This window comes from Phascolarctos cinereus, unplaced genomic scaffold, assembly GCF_003287225.1.
Source record: "Phascolarctos cinereus isolate Bilbo 61053 unplaced genomic scaffold, phaCin_HiC Scaffold_3;HRSCAF=262, whole genome shotgun sequence".
NCBI classification, from domain to species: Eukaryota; Metazoa; Chordata; class Mammalia; order Diprotodontia; family Phascolarctidae; genus Phascolarctos; species Phascolarctos cinereus.
The window spans coordinates 199,243,800-199,249,799 of record NW_027555736.1 but is presented as its reverse complement, the minus strand read 5'-3'; the positions used below and the strand labels follow the sequence as shown (position 1 = coordinate 199,249,799).

The following is a 6,000-nucleotide window of genomic DNA, read 5'->3' as shown; positions in this document are numbered from 1 at the left end:
GGGTATTGGAAAAGGCCTGCTATAGAAAGTGTTATATAAGTTGTGTCTTAATAATAGTGATCAATTATATTCTATAGAATTTTAAGGTTTTCAAATTTTTTTTTTACTTATGTTATCTTATCTAGGCCTCTCAACAATCCTGTGAGGTAAGTAGGTATAATTATTTTCCTCATTAACTTCAGATGTGGAAACAGGTTGAAAAAGATAAAATAACGTACCCCAAGATCACACAGCTAGTGTCTGAGGCAGGATTCAGAGTCAAATTTGACTCTCAGTCTGGCACTCTTATCTACTTTGCCAATTAGCTGCCTTCAAGAAAATGAGTGCTTTTAGAAAATCAAGGTAAGGAAGGAGTGTATTCCAGGTATGCTCATAGGTGTGGCAGCTGGAGGTAGAATATCATGAACAGGAATGGCTAGTAATGCAGTTTGACTGGAAGGGACAGAGTGAATCAAGAGGAGAAGTAGGGAAAAGGGATAAAGGAAACAAATTACAGAAGCCTTTAACTGCTAGGTTAAGGTATCTATAGCTTATCCCAGAAGCAATGGGGTAGCATGCAAGATTTTTGAGTAGAAGTTCAGAATGACATGATCCCACTTCTCTTTGTTAGTAGCATAAATGGAATCAGACTCTAGATCCCCTGACAAATAGCCCAGAGTGTTCTTGCTACCAGACTACAATGCCTCACAAACTGAGCGCTACAACTTTCTCCCAGTTCAGGATACCAGATGATGTCTTCTATGAGGTGGTAATTTAAGTTAATAAAGGTCTAAAGAAGCCAAACTGCAGTGGTGATGCAGAATAGAATGTCTAACTTAACCTTTTGCAGGCAGGTTTTTTCCAGAGGCAGAGCAAGCAGCTCTTTATAAAACTGAACAACAGAGCACACAAAAGAACAAATATAATTCACTCTCACTGCAAGTGGAGATATAATCTGCTGGTATTTCCATGTCTGTATTTCCTCCTCTAGTTAGAAACTCAGCCTTAAGACCTTATTACATAGAAACATAAAAGTGGATTGAGAGTACATGAGGTGTATGCATTTGACTGTCAAATTTATGCCCATGTGGTAACCACCATCATTTTATTGATGTGATTCATGCTAATGTAATTCTTCTGGGAAAAGCATCAGAACTTCAGCTATACCTCAGTTACAAAAGGATATAGAATGATATCATTTGAAAGCTGGCAAAAGTCATAAAAAAATCTAATTCGACACCTTTATTTTGTGTATTAGAACACTGAGGCTTGGAGGGGTTAAGTAATTTTACCCCGGCCACACAGTAGCCAAGACTGGAAACCAAGTATCCCTTATTTTTTTTTTTTACAGTAATGTGGTATGACCCTGCATAGATGGAAAGAATACTGGTTAAGGAGTTTATAGCTTATCCCAGAAGCAATGGGGTAGCATCTAGGTAGATATATATGTAGATGTATTCCTTGCTTCTGTAATGTAGTCAGTAGACAATATTTTTCATTAAAATTGTTTAAGTAAAGATTGCATTTGCATTTTCACAGTCAGACATAATGTAACTAGTGTGAGGTTACTTTTTCAGAGCATGGAATTATTCAAAATATTTCTACAGGAAAACTAAAAGTCAGAGTGGAATTTGAGTCTAAAATTCATACTGCCCAGTAATCTTTGCTTTTTCATAATGAATAAAAAGAGAAGATTTTTCTTCTCTGGAAATCAACTTATTTTTGGAATTAATAAAGGGCACAGCAGTTCTCTCTGACTTTTGTTTGTTTTTATTTTCCCACATTCCCCTACCTGTCAGTGACTTCAACTTCAACTTGAATGTTGAGATAAAAATTTCCATTTGGTTTAAATCTATTTTTACCAGATTTGCCTTAAACAAATTTAGAGTGGGGTGAGAAAGAGACAGGAGAAATAAATTTTTTGTTATTTTTAATGACAGTCAATCTAGTAGGAAGGAAGATGAAGGCAGAATTTAATAAGCAACAAATTGTTCCAAGCACCCTCTTATTTTAGAGTTTCCTCTATAGAAGGCTACCCAAGGACATTTAGTGAAGAGAGGTTACAGGTAAGTGAGCGTTTGGGACTGATTGCATTTCCCTGTGGAGGGTCTCGATATTACCCTTAGTATCTCTTTGGACCTGAAAGTACATGTCCTGAACAATTTGTATTTCTTTTAGGATGAAAGATTAAGTCTTACCATTGAGGGATGATCTGATTTGTTCAGCTTAATTTGGATCATAGCCACCCAAATCTATGTCAATTGCAAAAAGGAAAAAGGGGAGGCAGAGCCAAAATGGCAGATTATAGGCAAGGACTCACCTGAGCTCTCCCTCAATACCCTCCAAATACTTTATAAAAGAACTCTAAACAAATTCTAGAGCAACTGAACGCACAAAAAGATGGAGTGAAACAAATTTCCAGTCAAAGACAACTTGGAAGTTTGGTTAAGAACCATGAGGGTGAGAGAGGAGCACACTTCAGCACAGGCCACATCAGCACAGATTAGGCTGCAGCAAACTCAGAGCAGGTTTCAGGGTGACTGAATCACTGGGAGCAATGACAGTTTCCAGACCTCTCAACCCACAGACACCAAAAGCAATGTGGAAGGTCAGTAGGAAGGTCTGTCTCACCTGGGTGAGAGTACAGCAAAAGAAGAGCACAGGCTGTGCCACACAGCTCCAGCCCCACCAAACCAGGATCAGCCTTGGGAATAACTGAATCAGCAATGGCAGCAGCAGCAGCTAGGCTGCTTCCAGAGCTCTCAGTCCACAGACAGGGAGTTGAACAACTGGTCAGAAGGAGATTTCATGGGTCTTTTTGCTAACATTGCTTTGTCCATACTCGGATCTAGGTCCCACTCCTGGGTGGCAGTGCCAGTGTAGGTAGGAACACTAGCCGAGCAGAACTTGCAGGTACAGTGGATGGGGGGACCTTGTTACATTTCCAAGGCAGAAAAGAGTGCTTGTGGTTGCTCAAAGACCGGAGCACAGGCCAAGAGAGAAACACCTCTCCTTTGATCATACCACCTTGGAAGAAATGAAAACTTACAGGTACCTAGAAGTATTTCTGAAAACAGCTACACAAAACCCCTGAAGCTTGGGACAGTTTACCCTCAACCCTGGAAGAAGTGCACTACTTTAAAATAAAATTAAAAGTGGAGTAATAAGCTGGGAAAGTGAGCAAATAATGGAAAAAACTCTGACTACAGAAAGTTAATATGGTGACAAGGAAGACCAAAACACACAATCAGAAGACAACAAAGTAAAAAATCCTACATCCAAAGCCTCCAAGAAAAGAATGAATTGGTTTCAGGTCAAGGAAAAGCTAAAAAAAAATTTGAAATTCAAGTAAGAGAGTTAGAAGGAAAATTGGTAAGACAAATGAGAGTGATTCAAGAAAATAATGAAAAAAAGAGTCAAGAGCTTGGTAAAGCAGACACAAAAAATACTGAAGAAAATAACTACTTAAAAAACAGACTAGGCCAAATGATAAAAAGGGGCTAAAAAGCCAATGAAGAGAAAAATGCAGAATTGGCCAAATAGAAAAGGAGGTCCAAAAGTTCACTGAAGAAAATTATTCCTTAAAAATTAGAATGGAAAAAGTGTAAGCTAATGACTTTATGAGAAATCAAGAAATAGTAAAACAAAACAAGAACAAGAAAAAAAAATAAAAAAGGAAGACAATGTGGAATATCTCATTTTTAAAAAATGACTTGTAAAATAGATCCAGGAGAGATCATTTAAAAATTATTGGACTACCTGAAAGCCATGATCAAAAAAGAGAGCTTAGACTTCACCTTTCAAGAAATTATCGAGGAGAACTGCCCCAATATTGTAGAACTAGAGAGTAAAATAAAAATTGAAAGAATCCACTGATCACCTCCAGAAAGAGATCCCAAAATGAAAACTGCCAGGAATACAGCTAAATTTCAGAATTCCTAGGTAAAGGAGAAAATACTGCAAACAGCCAGAGAGAAACAATTCAAGTATGGTGGAGCCACAGTCAGGATAACACAAGATTTAGTAGCTTCTACATTAAAGTATCAGAGGGGCTTCACATCTGATATTCCAGAGGGCAAAGGAGCTATGATTACAACCAAGAATCACCTACCCAGCAAAACTGAGTATCATTCTTTAGGAGAAAAAAAATGGATATTCAATAAGATAGAGAACTTTTAAGTATTCTTGATGAAAAGACCAGAACTGAATAGAAAATTTGACTTTCAAATATAAGACTCAAGAGAAGCATGAAGAGGTAAACAGGAAAGGGAAATCATAAGGAACTTAGTAAGGTTAAACTATTTATATTCCTACATGGGAAGATGATATTTATAACTCATAAGACCTTTCTTATTATTAGGGTAGTTTGAAGCATATATGAAAGAGGGCACAGGTGTGAGTTGAATATGAAGTGAAAATATCTAAAACAAAAAAAAATTAAGAGGTGAGAGAGGAATGAACTGGGAGAAAAAGAAAGAGAGAGGTGGAAAGGGGTAAATTAGCTCACATAAAACAGGCAATAAAAAGCTTTTACAGTGGAGAGCAAGAGGAGAGATGTGAAGGGAAGTAAGTAAACGTTATTCTCATCAGATTTAATCAGAGGAAATAACATACACACACTGTTGGATATAGAACTCTATCTTACCCTACAGGCAAGTAGGAGGTGAAGGAGCTAAGAGAAGGTGGAGCGATAGGGCAGATTTGGGGAAGGTAGTCAGAAGCAAAACAGTTTTGAGGAGGGACAGAGTGAAAGGAGAGAGATAATAGAATAAATGGAGAGGCAGGATGGAGGGAAATATACTTAGCAGTAGTAACTGTAAAGAAAAAAATGAAGTAGAACCAAGATAGTGAAATGAAAACAATGACTTGCTTGAGCTCTCCCCCAAACCCCTCCAAATACTTGTAAAAATAGCTCTAAAATCTAGAGCAGCAGAACCCACAAAAAGAAAGAGTGAAACAAATTTCCAGCCCAAGATAACCTGGATGTTTGATGGGAAAGATCTGTTGCAATGGACTGGGAGAGGAACACAGTTCAGCATAGACCCATAGGCTAAGACCAGGCCTCAGTGAACCCAGAGCAGGCCTTAGGGGACTGAATCATTAGCATCCACAGCAGTTTCCAGAATTTCCAACCCACAAATGCCATAGAAAACTTAGAAGGTCAGTAGGAAAGCTCTGTCAGACCTTGGTGAGAGAGAAGCATGGTCTGGCCCTAGTCCTGGTGCAGTCCTGAAGGCAGCAGCTGCTTCTGGAGTTCTTGGCCCACAAACGGTGGGGTAATTTAGTAGCTGATCAGAGGGGTTTGCAGGGATCTCTTTGCCAGAAAGAGGCAGGATTCTCTTGCTTTGCCCCTGCTTTGATCTGGGTCACAGTCCTGGATGGCAGTCCTGATTCAAGGAGGAATGTCGGCATGGTGGAGCTTTTGGCTGTGGTGAAGACAGAATCCTCCTCCTAGTTCCAAGGCAGAAAAGAGTGCTTTTGGTCACTCATAGACCAGAGCACTGGCCAGGAAAGGAGTAATAACCTTGCCTTTGCTCATATCACCTTGGAGGAAATGAAAATTTACAAGTCCCTATAAGTACCTCTGAAAACAGCTGCACAAAAGCCCTGAAGCTTGGGACAATACACCCTTCATGCTGAAAGCAGACCCCTACCTTAACAAAGAATTTAAAACTCAAGTAATTGACTGGGAACATGAGCAAAAAGCAAAAAATGTCAGACCATAGAATCTTTCTTTGGTGACAAAGAAGATCAAAACATATAACCAGAAGAAGACCACAAAGTCAAAACTCCTACATCTAAAGCCTCCAAGGAAAATATTAATTGGTCCCATGCCATGGAAGAGCTCAAAAATTATTTTGTAAAGCAAGTAAGAGAAGTAGAGGAAAAACTGGGAAAAGAAATGAGAGTGATGCAAGAAAGTCATGAAAAATAAGAGAACAGCTTACCAAAGGAGACCCAAAAAATACTGAAGAAAATAATATGGTAAAACTAGCCTAACCCAAATAGTAAAAAGAGGTC

At 38.7% G+C, this 6,000-nt stretch overlaps 1 pseudogene; it reads left to right on the top strand.

Moving 5' to 3' along the window:
• The first annotated feature begins 2,536 nt into the window (after window positions 1-2,536).
• The window catches only part of LOC110220304 (WW domain-binding protein 2 pseudogene), a 28,382-nt pseudogene continuing 24,918 nt past the window's right edge, over window positions 2,537-6,000 (top strand).